General features: G+C 40.2%; 1 protein-coding gene across 1 annotated transcript in view; it reads left to right on the forward strand.

Moving 5' to 3' along the window:
* Nucleotides 1-20,285, forward strand: part of ACOXL (acyl-CoA oxidase like) — a 317,436-nt gene that overhangs the window by 117,208 nt on the left and 179,943 nt on the right. The window lies entirely within an intron of this gene.

Consider the following 20,285-nt stretch of genomic DNA (forward strand, 5'->3'; position numbering starts at 1 on the left):
CACTGGCTGTGCATATAGGATTGGGATAAAAGTGACCTTAGGCAACATCGAACCTGGCATTTCCAAAAGGTATGTCACAGAAGGCTAAAAGTATGCTCTGCAGAATTTGTTTAGATGCTTGAGTAACTTGAGAAAACTCTGGGGTAAGCAGGTTTCCTTACTGCGGTACTTTTCAGAGCCATTCTCAGAGTGTACTGTGCTGTTAAGTATGCACGAGGACTCTCATGCAGAGTTGAACATTAATTTCTGTAGCAGAAATTTCTCCTCTAGAAATGTACCTAAAGATTCCGTGTCCTTTGTAGAAAAGCAAAACTCTATATTAAGGGATAACCTTGCTTATCATAGAAACATACTGTAAACACCTAAATATCAGGGGAGATTGATAATAAAAAGTGTTAATCCACGTAATGAAATGCATGTGATTGTTACAAAGAATGAAGGATGAGGCGGTATGGTAATGTGCAGTAACACGAAAAGGCTCCAAGATATGTTATTAAGTGAAGAAAGCAAGGTACAGAATAAGAGTACTATGTGATCCTATTTGTGAGAAGAAAAGAATAGATGGACACACACACACACACACGCACAATCTGATCAGATATATCAGATATGTCACTAGTAGTTATTTATAGGGTATGGGCAGGGACAGAGAAGGAGGAGGTCTTCTTTATACCAATTTTTAAACCATGTGCATACATTACTTTAATATTAAACTCTAGTTTAGCATTTTTATCAATTGATTGGCGGTATGGAGCAGGTGTGGCCTTTACCTGAGCATCGCAGGGTTCTTCCCCCCCAGCCTGAACTCTCCCCCGAGATCCTGTTGCACACCGTGTTTCGGCACCCAGCTGGATTTACTCTTGCAGAAGAACAGAATGCATTGTTATTTCAGATTTCTGTCCCAGAAAGCATTTTTTCCGGGCCCAGACTCATCTCTCAGAACTGCGCTTTGGGGTCCAGCTGGTTTTTATTGAGCCCCTACTGCATGCGAGGCCTGTTTCCTGAAAATTGGTTTTTGGTTAACATTTCTTCCACTTGCTCACGAAATCTGCCAGTCACTGTGCTGCCTTTTCATTCAGGCTGGCCATTGCATTACCCCAACACTTTGTTCAGTGTTTCCTGACCACGGTCCTGAGACTATGCTGCTTTGCGAGAGGTCTGCAGCATGCAGTGTAGGAAATGCTGGCGAGGTGTGAACAGGTCCCGCTGTGTATGCTTCTCCAGGAAGACGGCCTGCCTCCTCATGTTAAAGATGATCTTGGAAGGGGTAAACCTTGATCTGAAAGTGAAATTCTTGAATATGTTAGCATGTTCTGAATTTTCAGATCTTGTGGTGAGGAGTGGAAATTTGGCCTCTTTTACAAAATACATCAAAATGCTTTTGTACAGGACCAGGCAGCTGACAGAAAGGGCAGGGCACTGACTCAGTTGCGTGGCATCCTTTGATCATTTTCCCACCTTTCAATGAGAATGGAGAGCAAAAACCCCAACCCGGGGCCCCAGCCTTGTACCCACCTCCCGCGGATCCTCCGAGTGGGCGCCGTGACACACGGCTGCTCGGTGTTGGCCAGTTCCCAGGGGCTGTTTTTGGTAGTCCAACGTGGGGAGTTAATTTACTGCTGCCTTAAATGTATGTGTTGCCGTTCTAGTTTAGGCAAAAAGTTCACCATTCTCCTTTTGGATAATAGCCAAGTTTTCCTCTTTTTCTCTTTTTCATCATGGGAAGTTCTGCTCATTTGCCTGCTGACAGTGGAGAGCGTCTATCTATAATACTCTCCTATAGGCACCCAAAATTCCCAACATTCATTTGAAAAGAAAGACAACTATTTGAATAATTGGAGTGAATAAATATTTAAAATTATTGCCCGAAGCCTTAACCTGCTGATTAGTATCTAGTGTACTCGTAATAATCAGGCTGCATCTGTTTTGTCTCTGTCTTTATTTAGTCAATAAAGTCTCAGACTTTCACTTCCCAGCTTTGCTGGGTTTTCATTCTTCTAGAAATCTGAGTTTATGAACATGTCCCTGGATTAACTGCTGTAACCCACGTGGACGCACCTGTGGCAGTTAGAGCACTTGCTCTGTAAGTTCTCATTTCCTTCCTTTATCCTCAACGTGCTTACATGTAACGATCCAATAATAACCCAAATCTTCTCCACTGCCTCCCTTCCTAGCCCCCAGGAGAAATTCTAGGGGGCCCCAGACTAACGGGGTCAAGATCCTCACTCATGACCGCAGTGCTAGAAGTGTTCTTGTGCCAGCCGTACATCCTTCTACTTCCCCATTCCCTGGGCTGCTGATCAGCCCAAGACACGTCTGCATCGGCAGGACAGGGAGGAAGAGGAACGATCTCATTGCCGCTTCACTTCTTTGAGTGGTGTGCTTATGGGGAGGAAATTGCAAATTCAAATTACAGTAGAACTTGAAGGAAGTTTTCAGTGTCTGGGGGAAAACTGTGACAGGAGGTGCCATTTAAAAACTTATGAATAATGGACGAGCAAAAGGAAATTCAGAGTTAGGAGACCAAACCTGTCTGTCTAGAGAGAATTGCAGTAAAAGCCGAAGACGCCAGCCCAGTAGCTTTTGTTCAACAAATCAGCTTAACATGACAGCTAAATTTAGAGTATCTTCTGCATGGAGTGTTCCTGGTGTGGGTTTTGTCTTACCTATCAGAAGCCTTCTATTATATCATCAAAAGGAACACCTGGGAACATTGGAAAGGCTCTTCTTCACTCAGTTCTATAGATCGCCAAGTACTTAGTGCTTTACCACATGGCTGCGCAGACCGCCTCATGGACGTCTGTCTGTGGATGATGAGAGGCAGACAGTGCCTTGTCAGTGGCAGCAAGCTTCTGATCGTGGAGGACTGGAAATTAAGAGCTCATGGTGAAGTAAAATTAACTGCTCCAACTGTTTTTTTTTTTTAAGTTTTTTTTTTTAAAGATTTATTTATTTTAGAGAGAGAGAGAGCTAGTGAGAGAGCCAAGAGAGGGAGAGAGAGTCTTAAGCAGACTCCGTGCTGAGCATGGAGCCTGTTACGAGGCTCAATCTTATGACACCGAGATCACAACCTGAGCCAAAACCAAGAGTTGGACGCTTAATCTACTGCACCACCCAGGAATCCCTGTTATTTTTTTAAATAGCTTTATTTTATTTTATTATTTTTTTAGTAATCTCTACACTGAATGTGGAGCCCGAACTCACAACCCCAAGATCCAGAGTCTCATGCTCTTCCAACTAAGACAGCAAGGCATCCCATAAAACAGCTTTATTGAGATACAATTCACATATAAAATTTGCCCATTTAAAGTATACAATTCAATCATTTTTAAATGGGGTTGCTCTCGGGACTCCTGGGTGGCTCAATTGGTTAAGCGTCTGCCTTTGGCTCAGGTCATGATCCCAGGGTCCTGGGATCACGTTCCGTATTGGCCTCCTTGCTCAGTGGGGAGCCTGCTTCTCCCTCTACCTGCTGCTTCCCCTGCTTGCGCTCTCTCTCTTCCTCTCTGTCTGACCAATAAATAAATAAAATCTTAAACGGGGTTGCCCATTTAAAGTATACAATTCGATTCACAGAGTTGTGAATCCATCACTGCAATCTAATTTTACAAAATTTTTGTCAAATAAACCCTGTGCCCATTAGCAGTCACTTTCAGTTACCCTTACTCTCAACCTTAGGCAAGAACTAGTCTTCTTCCTGTCTCTTACATATTTGCCTATTCTGGCCATTTCATACTAATGAAGTATTACAATATGTGGGGTTTTGTGAGTGATGCCATTCCCCTAGCATAATGTTTTTCAGATTTATGTGTGTCGCAGTACATATCAGAACTTCATTCCTTTTTATATTCCAAATAATATTCCCTTGTGTGGATATACAATATTTTATTTATCCATTCATTACCTGATGGACATTGAACTATGGCTATTGTGAATAACGCTTCTATCAACAGTCACGCACAAATTTTTGTGTGGATTTATGTTTTCATTTCTCTACCTAGGAGTGGAGTAGCTGGATCATATGGTAACGATATGTTTAGCATTTTGAGGGACTGTCAAACTATTTCCCAAAGTGACTACACAATTATACATGCCTACCAGCAGTGTATAAGGGTTCCAATTTCTCCACATCCTCATCAACACTTGTTATTGTCTGTCTTTTTTATTATAGCCATTCAGTGGGTACAAAGTGGTATCTGATCAGGGTTTTTGATTTGTTTCTCTAATGACTAATGATATTGAGCAGCTTTCTAAGTGATTATTGGCCATTTGCATATCTTATTTGGGGAAATGTCTATTCAGATCCTTTACTGAATTTAAAAATGAGGTTATTGATATTTTTACTAGTGAGTTTCAAGAGTTCTTTATGGATGCCGGATAAATTCCTGTATCAGATATGTGATTTAATAATATTTTCTCCCATTCTGTGGGTTGTCTTTTCACTTTCTTGATGCTATCCTTTGAAGCACAAAGGGTTTTTTTTTCTTTTTTTTTTGGTTTGTTTTTTTAAGTTTTATTATGTTAGTCACCATACAGTACATCATTAGTTTTTGATATAGTGTTCCATGATTCATTGTTTGCATATAACACCCAGTGCTCCATGCAATACGTGCCCTCCTTAATACCCATCACCGGGCTAACCAATCCCCCTACTCCCCTCCCCTCTGCAACCCTCAGTTTGTTTCCCGGAGTCCATAGTCTCTCATGGTTCGTCTCCCCCTCTGATTGTCCCCCTTCATTTTCCCCTTCCTTCTCCTAATGTCCTCCATGGTATTCCTTATGTTCCACATATAAGTGAAACCATATGATAATTATCTTTCTCTGCTTGACTTATTTCACTTAGCATAATCTCCTCTAGTTCCATCCATGAACTCCAGCTTATTTGTATTTTCTTTAGTTGCTTTCACTTTTAGCATCATATCTAAGGAACTACTACTGTCTTAACCAAGGTCATAAAGAGTCACTTCTGTGCTTTCTTCTAAGAGTGTTACCATTTTAGCTCTTAGATTTAAGTCTATGATTCATTTTTTTATTATGTTCAATTAGCCAACATATTATGTTCAATAGCCATCATTAATTTTTGATGTAGTATTCAACAATTCATCAGTTGTGTGTAACACCCAGTGTTCATCACCACATGTGCCCTCCTTAATACCCATCACCCGGTCACCCCATCCTCCCACTCCCCTCCCCTCTGTAACCCTTAGTTTATTTCCCAGAGTCCAGAGTCTTTCATGATTTGTCTCCCTCTCTGATTTCTTCCCATTCATTTTTCCCTCCCTTCCCCTGTGTTCCTCCATGCTATTCCTTATGTTGCACCTATGAGTGAACCATGTGATAATTGTCTTTCTCTGCTTAACTTATTTCACTTACCATAATTCCCTCCAGTTCCATCCATGTCGATGCAAATGGTGGGTATTCATCCTTTCTGATGGCTGAGTAGTATCATTGTGGTTTTGATTTGTACTTCCCTGATGCTGAGTTATGTTGAGCGTTTTTTCATGTGTCTGTTGGACCTTCGTATGTCTTCTTTGGAGAAATGTCTGTTCATGTCTTCTGCCCTTTTCTTGACTGGGTTATTTGTTTTTTGGTTGTTGAGCTTGGTAAATTCTTTATAGGTCTTCATACTAGCCCTTTATCTGATATGTCATTTGCAAAAACAAAACAAACCCCCCCCAAAACAACTTTGTCTTTGAATCTCAAGTGTTTCTTATAGAGAGTATATTGTTAAATCTTGTTTTTTTTTTAACCTAGTGTGATAATTTCTGTCTTTCTATTGGATGCTTAAGCCATTTAAATTTAGTGTTATTGATGAGGTTGGATTTACATTTGCCATTTGCTTTTTGTTTTTTATGTTTTGTTCTGTTCCTCTCTTACTGCCTTCTTTTGCATTAAGTGGATTTTCTAGTGCAACACTTTAATGCCTTCAATTATTTTTAATAGTATATTTTTGTGTTATTTTCTTAGTGGTCGTTCTAGAGCTTATGATGTACATGTTAACTTATTGGAATCTACTTTTGATTTATACTAACTTACTTCCAGTGAGATAGAAAGTTTACTTCTATATAGTTCTATTTCTTTCTTCCCTTCTTGTTCTATTATTCTTATATATGTTACATCTATAGATGTTACAAACTCAACAATACATTGTCCTAGTTATTTTATATTATTTTATTTCTTTTATTGAAGGGAAGGAATGAGAGCAAGTATACATTTATAGAGTTTGTTATATTAACCTTCTTAATTACCATTAATGTAGATTTTAAGTCCTTGTTGGTGTCATTTCTTTAATACAACTTTGTTCCCACCTACTTTTTTGTGCAGTTATTGTCAAATATGTTACATTTCTATATGTTATAGTCCTCATAATACAATTATATTCATAACGTTCTATTAAAAATTGTTTTGTTTTTCTTTTTTGTACTTATTTTTTGTTCAGGGTTCATGGTTTACTTTAATTTTTATTCATATTTAGATTTTTTAATTTATTTTTTGAGTATAACTGATATACAATGTGACATTAGTTTCAGGTGTTCAACATTGTGATTCAACATCTCTATAACATTATGCTGTGCTCACCACAAGTGTATCTACCATCTGTCACCATACAACGCTACTACAATATCATCGACTGTATTTCCTATACTGTAGCCTTTATTCCTATGACTTACTCATCCCATAACTGGAAGCCTCTATTTCCTACTCTCCTTCCCCCATTTTGCCTATCTCCCCAGCACAACTTTTCTCTGGCAACTATTGGTTTGTCCCCTGTATTTATAGGTCTAGTTTCTGCTTTTGTTTGTTTCTTCATATTCAAATGTTTTTCAAAATCAGTTCAATGATGAAGGGAGAAGAAGTATTCAGTTATACTATCTTATAGAATTGCCTACATAATTACCTTTATCTGAGCTCCTCATTTTTTTGTATGTGGATTTAAATTACTATCTGGTGGAACTTGCTTTCACTCTGAAGAACTTCCTTTAGTATTTCTTATAAGAAATTGCTAGCAATTAATTCTAAGTTTTTGTTTATTTGGAAATGTCTGTGTTTCACTTTAATTTCTGAGAGAGAGTTTGTGGGATATAAGACTCTATTTTGATTTTTTTCCAGCATGATAAACTGCCTCTGGGCCTCCATTGTTTCCAGTGAGAGGTCAGCTGTTAATCTTGGTGGTATTCCCGTGTATGTGATGAGACATGTTTTTTCTCCTGCTTTGTTAAGATTTCTCTTTGTCTTTGGCTTCAACATGTTTACTATGTGCCTGGGTGTGGATCTCTTTGAGCTGTCCTACTTAAGTTCATTGAGCTTCTTGGATGTACAGATTATCTTTTTCTAATCAGGATTGGTTAAGTTTTTTGCCATTATTTCTTCAAATACTTTTTCTGCTCCTTCCTCCTTCCTTTCCTTTTGTTACTCCCATTATGTGTATACTGGTATGCTTCATGGCTTCTCTCATTATTCCACGCTCTGTTTACTTTTCTTCATTCTTTTCTCTGTTTTTCTGATTGCATAACCTCTATTGATTTATGTTCAAACTCACTGATTCTTTCTTCCACTGTTGAGCTGTTCTGGTGAATACTTTCATTTCAATTATTTATTTTTCAACTACGGAATTTCCATTTGTTTCTTTTTTACTGATATTCTCTATTTGGTTAAACATTCTCATCATCATACTTCTCTTTAAATTTTTAAACATTATTTCCTTTAGTTTTTTTAAAAAATACTTATAATAACTGCTTTGAATTCTTTGTTTACTAAGTTCAATATCTGGGTTGCCTCAAAGGCAATTTTTATTGCCTGCTTCTTTCCTGTGTATGAGTCACACTTACTTGTTTCTTTGCATGTTTTGTGATTTTTTTTGAAAACTGGACATTTCAGATAAATATTGTAGCAACTCTTTTTTTTTTTTAAAGATTTTATTTATTTATTTGACAGAGAGAGACAGCCAGAGAGAGAGGGAACACAAGCAGGGGGAGTGGGAGAGGAAGAAGCAGGCTCCCAGCGGAGGAGCCTGATGTGGGGCTCGATCCCATAATGCCAGGATCATGCCCTGAGCTGAAGGCAGGCGCTTAACTGCTGTGCCACCCAGGCGCCCCAATATTGTAGCAACTCTGAATATTGATCCCTCCTCCTAGGCTTTATTGTTGTTTGTTTATTCATTTGTTTAGTGACTTGGCTGGACTATTTAAGTGAAATCTATTCTCCTGCAGTGTGATCTCTGATGTCACTCCTGAGAGGGTGCAGCTTTGAGCATGTGACTGTCTCCTGGATGACAGTGGCTTTAGCTGAGCTCTGTTTAACTGTCTCCTTTCCTCATCTCCCCCGTAAGCTTATAGATGATCTGTCTCTATAGATATCATACCAGCTATTAGACCCAATTAATCACAACTGATTGCTATATGGCTTTTAAGAATGCCCTGGGGCATATTTTATATCACAGAAGGACAAACTGCAACAGAGTGTTGCCAGTCTTTGTGGCTGCTCTAACCACAGAGGATTCTTCTTAGAGATCCCTTTCCCTGGTTCTTTCTATGTTAACCTTTTGGCTGATCTACCATCTTGCTGAGCTTATCATCTTTTGGTTTGTTGCTAAAAGAATTATAGAACTGAGAGCAACTCTTAATTTCTCACCTCCAAGATCTCCATTGTTTTAAATAACACTCATAGGCATAATCTTCTCCATGCTTTGTTCCAAATAAAGTTAGACTCCTCAGGCAAAGCTGCGGAGCTCTTTGCTCCTACAACCTACTTCTCTTTCTGGTCAGAAGCTCTGTACCACTGCATCAGAGCTGGGGGTGGGACAATGTCTTGTTTTCCCCAAAGTGGCACCCCTGCAAGCAGGACTCTGGACAAGGATAGTAACTCCTCATTTTCTCAGTTAATCCTTCTTGGCATGAGACCTCCACTCTAGAAGTAAGCTGGGACAGGGATGTTTAGGGTCCAGTATTCTTGATCTGCTGTATTTAGAGTAGAGCTTCTGCCTGTGAATGGGGGCCAAATGGGAGAAAGGAACCCCAGTCCTCTTGGCTGACCTGTCTAGAATAGAGCTTCTGTAATATGAAGCTGGAGGTAAAGGGGTGAAGGGAATAAGAGATGCCACTGGCCTGCATGAAGTCATAGCCCTACTGCAAGCTAGGGGGGAAGGGTTCCCCATCTTCTTGGCTGTGCCTGCCCAGAGTACAGTTTCCATCACATTCAGCTATTGGGGAATAGGGGGTGAGGTGGATGTGAGTGGGTTGTGGCTCAAATGAGATTTAAGTTTAGATATTCTAGGTTAGATGTTTCTCCATTTGCTTAATACCCTTCGGATAATTTCCAGAGATTTTAAATGTTGTTTTAGAAATGACTTTCACTGACTAAATGAAAAGTGTTTGTGTATCACTACCATTGTATTCAGGTCAGCAAAAGTAGTGGAGTACAGATAGGGATGAAAATTGGGTTTCCTTTTGGAAAAAAGTTTAGAAGTGTGCTGTTATCTCAGGTTCAGGCCTGAAAGAAGTGGTACAAGAACCTTGACCTCTTGACTTCTGGCAAGATCTCTGTTGTCCAGCCTCCACTAGTCTCCCTGAACCTCTTTGAAACATATTCACCCCAACCATCACCTTGTATTGCATTCTTTGGCATCCCAGGATTTGGATAATTTCCAGTATCTTAAGATCATACATAAAAACTCAAATGACCTTGTAGAAGTTTATTTCCAGGCAGTTTCCCTGCAAAGCAGATGAATTATTTTTGTCACAGGCATAATAAATTGTTAATTTTGGAAATGTTTTTTTGCAAAGAAAACAACTGTCAGGATATTTTCTTTTTAATTTCAATTATGTGCAAGGATATAGTTCAAAGAAATGAGATAAGCTTGTCATAACCTGGATGACGGCACTGCCCTTTGGGAATGTCCAGGAGAGAACTTGGAGCCAACTAACAGATTAGACAGACATTTCTGGGCAAAGCGTGTCAGAGAAACCTGGGTGGTGAGCGAAGGATGTCCTGAAATGAAGTCCTGGGGAACCTGCAGATGTAATTGGTGTCATGCAGGTCTATCTGTGGCTAAAGGCAGCAAACCAATGGTAGGTTCTTTGGAAAACTCCAGCTGAGGGGACTTTTCATTGCTGTGTTCTAGGCCTTGATGACAGATGTGTTCATCCTACACCTGACATCTAGATTCTGGACATAAATGAGGCCCAGTAACTGGGCAGATAGAAACTGTTAGATGGAGGATGAACTATTTAGGTTTTGCTGGCGTGGGGTTATTACAATATAGACCCACTCAAAGAGATTTTTTGCCCTTAAATAAATATTCCTTGAAGGCACATATTTTGTTGCCAACAGAATAGCGAAGTTTGCTTTTACTTATTATTTCAATTTTAGAATCAAAGATGAAAAAGGATGCCTGGAAAACACGGTGTTTAGAGAGGCTCAGGCCTTGCATTAATTTCCTGGCAGATTAGAGAATGAAGTGGGAGAGAGGTTAAAGCAAGGACTTGTCTGCCAAGTCAGTTGGAAGGAGGAAGATCAAGGGAATCGTCTGGGACCAGGGAATGACTATTTTAAGCATATATGAACAAGAGTCAGTTCACCTTCATAGATCCTTCCTAGGTCAGCCTAGTGGCACTTGCTACAGTTAACTATGTTGGTAGATTTATTCCTGTATCCCACTGGGGTAGGCCTACATCTCTCACCTCTGCTTATTTCTAATGTTGAAATAAACCACAAAATAGCATAGATGAAGGGAAAAGGTGACTCACTCATTTGTGTAGTTTTAAAAAACCTTCCAAATAGAAAAATCTCCAAAGTAAAAGTGCTAAGTTGATTATATAAAAATTTAAAGATGTACATGTTTCAAAAGCAAAGTTAAAAACATGACACTGTAGAAAAATAGCTAAACAAATATGACTGACATTGGTTTAATTTCCTTAATATATAAAAATCCTTTGTAAATAAATAAGAAAAATACTAATATCAAAGTATATAAATGGGTACGTGATCTATAACTATTTGAAGAACACATAACTACAGCCAGTAAATACATAAACAAACTAATTTAATCATTAGTAATCAAAGAAAGCCAAGTTAAAATGAGACAGGTTTTTTTTTTTTTTTTTTTTTTTGCTTTGTTAAATTAGCAAAGACTTTGAAAGGACAATGCCCAGATCCGGAAGAAATATATAAGATGGGCAAGCTTATACACTGGGAGAAGGAATAAAAATTGGTACAATCCTTTTGGAAAATGAGTTGGTGATACGTGACAGGAGCTTTAAAAAAGGTTCACATTTTTCAATCCAGTCCTATTTTTTTTTAGAAAGTTGTCTTAAGGAAATAATCATTAAGATTGTGACTTCAAGGATATTTAATAACATGAGAAGTTGCATACAGTGAAGTATTAGGTAAACAGAAAATAAGGATATAGAACACTCCATGTGTATTACTAATTAAAAATATTAATATGCATTGGAGATATCCCTTGATTGTAACACACATACCTGTTCATTTTATTTTTTTCTGACATTGATATATGTGTAATTTGGCACCCATTAACCATGTAGTATTTCCTTATTTATAGATAGATTATTATTAAATTAGCAATACAACTTTAAGAGATTTTTTTATTGGAGAAAATATGATATTATATTATATATGACGTCTATGCATGATCTTCTTTCTCTCTCTGTCTCTGTCTTTTTTATGTGTATGAAAGCTAAATAAATCTAATGTTATCAATTACTACACTTTTAACAGATAAACCTACTGAAATTCAAATCTAAATATGTCATGTTTAGAAACTTGCCATGGACTTTACATTTCTTGGTAGATAAAGTAGATGTACTTTTCTCTAATCTTCCCACTAAGGACAACTGAAAAGCCTGGACACTACATATAAAACAAACATACAAAGACCTTGAAAGGTGGAGACAAGAAAGCAGACCCCAGGACCTTGAGACCTGAGGAATGACACAGTGAGGAGTTCCCTTGTTCTTTTTTGCCTCATATATTCCAGACAGCATAAAGCTGAAAACGCAGTAACATCAAAGAGAACAAACAAGCAAAAGAAAAATAAAAGGCCCAACTAAATCTGCTTTTTTTTTTTGCCAAAAGACCAGGCAAGAATATTTAATAAGATAAAACTTTTAGACAATACTCTTCTCTTTTAGTCAAACACCACTGAAAGAACTGTGGTCCCACCCCACACATGACAAAAAGGCTAGGTGAGGGGCCTAGAGTTGCACCAACTCTGCCATCATGGTGGTATTCAGAGAAGGCCAACAAGGAGCTGGGACTTTCATAGGAAGGAAACAGGTCCCATTCCTGTGTTGTTGGTAGAGACCATGTGGAGAGCCTAGACATCTATCTTTACCCATCTTTCCACCTCTTGCTTTGGTGATGTTAGAGGAGGCTAAGTGGAAAGTTAGAACTTTCACTACTACTCAGCAATAATGACACTCCACCCACTGCCATGGCAGTGGAGACTACATGGGAAGCTAGAACTCCCACCCCTACACAACAAGAAGAGTTCACCCCATTACTTAGGTGTCAGTGGAGGTCATGTGGGGAATATGGACTTCTACCTCCACTTGTAAGTAATGAGTCTTCCCTGCCACAGTAGTGTCAGAGAAATTCAGAAGGTTTAAATAAGACCCAGAGTCTTGCTATATAACATAAAAATGTAATGTACTGGTTTCATTTAAAAATTACTTGTCATAACAAGAATCATGAAGATCTCAAACTGAATGACAAAAGGAAATAAATAGATGACAACACTGAGATGACAAAGGTGTTAGAATAATCTGAAAAACATTTTAAAGTAGCCATTATAAAAATGCTTCAAATAGCAATTACAAGCACACCTGAAACATGGAAAAAAAAAAGTCTTGACAAAGAAATAGTCTAAGCAAAGAAAGAGAAGATATAAGAAGAACCAAGTGGAAATTTTAGAACAGAAAAATATAATAACCCAAGTAAAAACCTCAGTAGATAGTTTTAATGGCAGAATGGAAGGGGCAAGGAATTGGTGAACTGGAAGATAAAGCAATGGAAATTACCCAATCTGCAAAAAACAAACAAACAAACAAACAAAAAAAAAACCCACAAAAAACAAAAAACAAAACAACAAAACTTGTGCAGATAGATAACTCAAGAATGAATTTTTAAAAATGTTTAAGTAATCTAAAGAAAAGTAAGAAAAATAAAACAGAGAAATGAAAAACAGAGGGAACAAAACAACTAAAAGTCAGACTTCAGCCCTAACATATTAATAATTACATTAAATGTAACTGGTCTAAATAATTCAGTTAAAAAACAGAACTTGGCAAAGTAGATTTAAAAACATGACCAAACTCTATGTCCTCTGTAAGAAACTCACTTCAAATATAATCATGTATGCACATTGAATGTGAAAGAAGAAAAAAGATACATTATGCAAAGATTAGCCAAAGAAAAGTAGGAGTGGCTCTTTTAATTTCACATAAAGTAGACTTCAGAGCAAAGAAAATGATCAAAGACAAGAAAGGACATTTAATATTGTCAAAGACAAGAAAGGACATTTAATAATGATAAAAAGAGTCAATTCATCAAAAAGATATAGCAATCCTAAATGTGCATGTAAAACACAACAGGCTGAATAATACAAGAAGTAAAAACTGATAGAACTGGAAGGAGAAATAGCCCAATTCACAATGATGGTGGGAGATTTCAACATACTTCTTTCAACAATTTGTGTGACAACTAGACAGAACATCAGCAAAGATATAGAAAAACTCAACAACACTATCAACCAATAGGACATTTATAAACATATAAACATCAACATTGATGAAACACTTCATCAAACAAAAGCAGAGTACATATTCCTTTCAAGTGCCTAACATTACCAAGATAGATCATATAAGATGTACCATAAAAGAAACTGCAACAAATTTTTAACATTGAAGTCATACAGAGTGTGTTTTCTGACCACAGCATATTCAAAATAGAAATCCGTAACAGAAAGATAACAGGAAAGACCTCTAAAACTTGCAAAGTAAACAACACCCTTCTAAGTAACTATAGTATAAAGAGGAACTCTCAAGCACAACTTTTAAAAATACACCGAACCAGATAGAAATGAAAATACAATATATCAAAATTTGTATGACACAGATAAAGCCGTTCTGGGAGGGAAAGTTATAGCCCTAAATGCATACATTAAAAAAGAGGAAAAGTCTCAAATCGATATCTAAGTTCCACCTCAAATTAATACGTAAGCACTCCTTTTAACCTAAAAAAGAATAAAATAAACTGAGAGGAAGAAGAAGGAATGAAGTAATAGAGTTAAGAGCAGAAATCAATGAAATTAAAGATAGAAAAAATAGAGTATCAGTGAAGCAAAGAGATGGTTCTTTGAAAAGATCAATAAAATTGACAAACCTCTAGCAAGACTGTCAAAGATAAAAAAAGAGAAAGCACAAGTTGCTAATATTAGGAATGAAATGGTGTATTACTATAACACTGAAGACGTCAAAAGGGGTAATAAGGGAGTAGTAGGAACAGCTTTGTAAACATAAATCTGAAAACTTTGATAAAAGGGATCAATTTTACCCAATGCATAAGACAATTTGAATAATCCTATAATTACTAAGGAAATTGAATTAGTAATTTTAAAACTCCTAAAAAAAATCTCCAGGCCAGATGATTTTATTCAATTCTGCCAAACATTTAAGGAAGAATGAACAATAATTCTATACAACGCTTCTAGAAAATGGAAGAGGAAGAAACACTTTCCAGTTCATTTTACGAAACCAGTCATAGCCTGATCCCAACACCAAATTAAGACAATATAATAAAAGGAAACTATAGAACAGTACTCCTCAGAATATAGACGCAAGAATCCTTTAGCTCAGTATTTGTCTCCTTTATTTCACTGCACATACATGGTGGCCTGGTTTGCTGTCTCCAGGATGACAGCAAGCTCTGGATGGTTGTTGGGGCAGGCAGGGTGCACATGTACCCCATATCTGCCATACAATGGAGAGAAAGGCTGGCTCCCAAAGTGGTTGGCCCTCTTGCTTCCTCACTCTAATTAATAGCTGAGGTGCTGGAGGCTTCTGCAATTCCTCTGCAGTGGTACTGATGATGGAAGACTTCTTCTCAATGTATAATTTTTTAAAATATGAAAATAATTCAACAGTGAAATTATTAGCCCACCCCAGGCGGTCTCAGCTATAATTGATGGCTCCACATCTCCCACCATTATAATTTTGTTTTGCATTCATTAGGATATGATTTTTTTTAAAGAACAATCTCTAGGAATCACAGTTCTGACGACTAACATTAACCACCATGTCACTCATAGATATTACTGAGGCTGTTATTCTGAAAAGTAAATTAATTTCCCTTGTGTGGGAACCATCTGAATAACATTCACATCCCTCTCTGGGGTAGGCTGATTGACTCTGGAAAGAGCCTGCTGCTTCTATGGCAACCTGATGTGCTGGAAGGCTCTACCCACCCCCAACTTCTCTGGTTTTATTTTGTCCACCTTGTTTTCCTTCCCTGGAATTCAGGAAGAAGAAAATTGGCTGGTGTTCTTGGGTACATAAAAGTGGCAGGTGCTTTTAGAAAGCTTCATATGCTTTCCAATGCACAGACACAAAAATACACACACACACACACACACACACACAATTTTTCTAACACACCAGTAAACAGCTTATTTTCTCTTCTGTCAGCAGTTGCATTACCTTTAAGGTTGGGTGGAAGAGACTTTTCTCTTCACCCCATAACTTTTTTTTAACAGCAGTTTTAGCGATGCAGAATATGTTTGTGCTTTGTTTGGGTTAAAGGAAACAGAGTGCTTTTTTGGGGAAATATTAAAATGACTTTTCTAGAACAAGGATGAGTAGAAGAGAAAGTAATTTTAGGGACTTGGGATAATGGTAGTGACTGTGAAGACACCTGCTATACCTCGAAGACCTACTATGTGTCAGGCATGGTACTAAACACAGATGGGCAATATCTCACTTAGTCCTTACCATCATTGTCAGCCTTATTTTATGGGCTCAATGAGATTGTATAACTTGCTCAGGTTAACATAGCAGGTGTCAGCATCTATATGCAAACCAGGTTTGTCTGATCCAAAGCCTGGGTTTTAACCACTATCTCCTGCCTCCCCTCCTGTGATGCCTGGGGTGATGTGCTGTTGACTTGGTCCCAGGAGGGCAAGTATGAGGCACCGGAAGAAGATAATAACAAGTTCAGTGAAAGGCAGCAAGTTCACTGGTGTTTATTGTGAAGGAGTTCGAACCTTTGTGTGTTGGGTCAGATCCACTCTTATTGGTGTCATTGAACCCTCACAGACAACCCGGAATTGGCCAATCTTCAGATTCAGAGTGACCCATTCCTGGCTCTCTACTGGACCTTCATGGTCAGGGTATAATGGTTATAATCCAGGATTATAATGTTGGCCAGAAGTGGCCCACTCAATGGAAATATGGGGACAGTACTGCAGGTTTACCCTGCCTTGTGTTGTGTCTCATCTGAAGGGTTTCCGGTGTCTCCACTGGGGTCATCCAGCCACTGGTGGGAGGAATGGCTGATCCTATTCCCTTATGATTCTGCAGCCTGCTCCATTTGGCACTGTTCTTCCAGGTCTAATTTACAAGGTGGACAGTCTTTGCAGTCCAGGTAGCAGAATGTCGGTCCCTGCCTGGTACTGGCCGTGCTTTAGACCCACAGGCTTCCTGTTGGGGAGGGCTTTATATTCCTGGGGTTTTGATTTGGTTCACCTTTGAGAAAGGAAAAAAAAAAAAAAAGAGCAAACGTTCTTTCTCTCTGTTATTCTCTGGCTGAGAAACCATGGGCTCTAGTGTCGGTGGGTTTGGGGTGGCTGTCTCTGCACTCTCTGTAGACTTTTTGACACTGACAACAAAGCACCCTCATTTCTTTTCATATCTGAAATATTTTCATGTTTATAAATTGCCGTTGTCAGGGACTCCAGCACAACTATTAAGGATCACGTATTGTATTCTGTGGTGGTTGGCTTGAGAGACTGTTGAGGTTTGGGAGAAAGAAAGGTGTTTGGAAGGTGCAAAAGTTATTTGGGATTGCCACAAGATCAGAAGGGTGCTTTGAGAACTCTTCCTTGAGCCCATTTTGCACATTTAATTACAGTCGAGGCTCCTGTTAATAAAGCTTTTACATGTATGTTACACACGTGGTGCCTCTCTCTTTCCTACAGACAGATTTAAAGATACCCATTTGAAGAATTCCAGCTAAAAACAGTGATGCAACATCTTGAGCCCGATGGTTTAATGCAGGATTGCTTTGTCAGAACCCAAGGATAAACTAAATGCTCAGCTTTCAAAAAAAAAAAAAAATAGCAGGAATTATGTGCAGCCAGGCCCCTTCCACCGTCCCAAGCTTGACCCGAGGGTGGGTTTGGTTGGGATTGGGTGTGGGGAGGCTTGGGGTTGGGAGTCAGGGTGTCTGTTGACATCGCTTGATAATAAAAAGCCAGGTTTTTACAACCTGACTGGACAGCTGAACCAAATCTGCTGGGTCCAGCCTGTGGCATTGGTAACATAGTTTCCCTGTGGGTTTCTACGGGAGCTTCTAGGGAGCATCTCAGAGAAGGGGAGAAACAGGGATAGATGGGCTGTGGGCTCTCTGAGTGGTTGGAGGGTCTCTGTTGAGGGCCAGTGGGAATGGGGTGCAGTGGTCCATCTGTGGGGCATTCACAGGCTCCCCTGAAGCCTGTCTATGGCCGAGATTAATGAGGAAAGGTGGCCACAGGGAGTGTGGCCTGGGTCCAGGAATTTGCTTCCTTTTTGTCTGTAGAGGTCAGCACTTTGACAGTGAAGGAGGAAGGTTTTGTCCTTCCTCCCTCTGGCAGCAGGGATGCCTGTGAACCAGCTTGCACCAAGAAGTCTCAGGGTCAAGGGCGAGACCCAGCCACAAAGCTCCTCTCCTTCTTCCAATTTGACTGGATGTCATTCAGAGTAGACTGATGCAATGATGCTGCAGAGCAGGAAACATGCGAAGCAATTATCTTTTTAGTAGGTCACTGGCCTCCTTTGGGAGAAGAGACCAGAGGGAGATGGGAAGGCGGGCAACGCGGCCTCCCCCAGAGGCTGCGTGCGCAGTAGCTGCGTTGGTGATTAATAGCCGTGTCACTTTCCATGAATGTTGCTTTAAGCAGCCGTGTTCAAAATTGAGTGGGAATGAAATACAACAACCCCAAATAGATGTTTCCTCTATTCCTTATGAGTTGCTGGAATCCAGAAATAGCTTTTCAAATCTATGATTTTAAACGGCATCATTCACGGCATCCTCAGAGCCGCCGCTTTATTTTCACATGGATGTTGCTGTGTGCACATGCAACGCTCGTTGTTTTTAAAGAGCATGAAAAATTTGAGCTCAGTGACTTTGAGGTTTTTTCCAGCACTGAAATAAAAATTATGATTGCAGAGAAAAATATAGCCTTTACATGTGTTTTTAAAGAAAAATAGTAACGTAGCGGCGGAAAAGGACAGGAAGAATATTGTGCCCATATAGATCATGAACTGGAGCAGTATAAAGGTCTGGCAGGCAGTCATTGCTGGCCAGCTGCAGGGATTACAGCCCTGCGAGCTGTGCTCGGGGCTGCCTGCCAGGACGCTGGCAACCAGAAGTCGGGCCTGGACCGTCACGACCCACAGTGCTGTTGCTGCGTCTGAGACCATAAATAGGAGGGTGACCACACAGCGGCAGGGCAGGGTGCCTGCACTGGCCACACCCTCTCAGAGCACAGGGATTTGAGGCCCCCTGTCTCTGCTGCCTCTGTGGGAGCCAGGCTGCCAGTTTGGAGGCTGATAGTGGCAGTCACAGGGATGACCTCTGGCTGCATCTCTGGGCAGGAGAAGGGTCACCAGACTTTAGTATCACTTTTGTCCTGGGGAAGCCAAAGAACACATCTGATGGGTGGAGGAGCCAGCGGGAACCCTCAGCTCAAAGCTTTGGGGGCTGTCACTGTCTTGGGCCAGAGAGAGGGAGGGAAGGTGGGCGGTGCCGTGTGCCTTCTGCCCACGCATTTCTTCTAGTCCCTGGCAAAAAAACAAAAACAAACAACAAAACAAAACAAACCAGTGGTGGTGGGCTGTTGGGCACAAGGGCAGGGTGGATTCCTCATCTTTTTAGCTTCTTACATCTCTGTCCTAACTGCCCACTGGCTCCCACTCAGCACTCCAGGGTCTGACCTTCGGCCTTTTATTGGGACATCTCATAGCAAGTGAACATTCCAAGGAGACATGGAAGGGTGGATGGGTAGAGGAGTTGGGTTGGAACTGCTGGGAGATGGTGGGACATTCCGTCTGTCATTTCAACTTCTCTTTCCTGGGTATTCACACCTGGCCAAGCTGGGGCATATCAAGACAGAATAGGCTGGCCCCATAGGTTTTATTATTGTTCAGGTATGGCGAGGCCCACAGATCAGGGGATGACCGCCATTAAAAAGATAGCTTGTTAGGGTTCCCAAGAGGAGGGGGTGTGCCGTGCCATGCAAGGCCATATGGGAAAGCACCGGGGATAGTTAAGAGGCAGTGGGAGCGAGGGGGAAACATGGACAAGAGGCTTTATTGTGGCTTCTGTGAGAAGGGATGGGGGAGGAAGGCCAAGCAGGCTAAGCAGGTTTATGATTGGCTAGTTTGAATAATTTCAGAAGGTTCTGGGGCATAGGGGCTGTCCCTTGTTGTCTGGTACCTAGCCCTGGGAGATAGTGGCCCAGAGTAAAAGAGTCTGGTAAAGGACGTGGTTGGGGATGTGGGCTCTGGATTGGTGAGTTTGATGTGAAAGATGGACAGACAGAATTGTTCTTTGCTCTCTGTAGGCATTGGCTAGACCTGGGAGGGCCAGTCCCTCAAGGGTCAGTAAAGAGGGCTCTGGAAGGCAATGCATTGAAACATGTGGTCAGTACAGGTCGCACGTTACGCCAGCATGAAAGGTAGACGTGCTCCCATAGGGGAGGAATAGCAGGTGAAATGGTCGGGGCATTCAGAAAAGTAGCTTCCTGCTTTGATTGGTCTGGTTTGGTTTTTGAAGGGGCATGTCACGAATGGGAGAAAGTGTCAATGGGAGGAGAGGGCATTTGGCTAAGCCACCAAAAGTTTGATGGGTGGCAGCCGAGTGAGGTTGGCGGAATGCCTTGCCTGGACAGAGGCCCAGGATGGGAAGTGTCTGAAGGGGCTTAGCAGGAAAAACAGTTGGGACACTCAAGTAAGGCCAAAGTAGGCTCTTGAATGCCAAGCTGGAGCATTTGGATTTCATGCCGTACGAGCTGG

The sequence above is a fragment of the Ursus maritimus genome, unplaced genomic scaffold (genome assembly GCF_017311325.1).
Source record: "Ursus maritimus isolate PB19 unplaced genomic scaffold, ASM1731132v1 scaffold_6, whole genome shotgun sequence".
NCBI classification, from domain to species: Eukaryota; Metazoa; Chordata; class Mammalia; order Carnivora; family Ursidae; genus Ursus; species Ursus maritimus.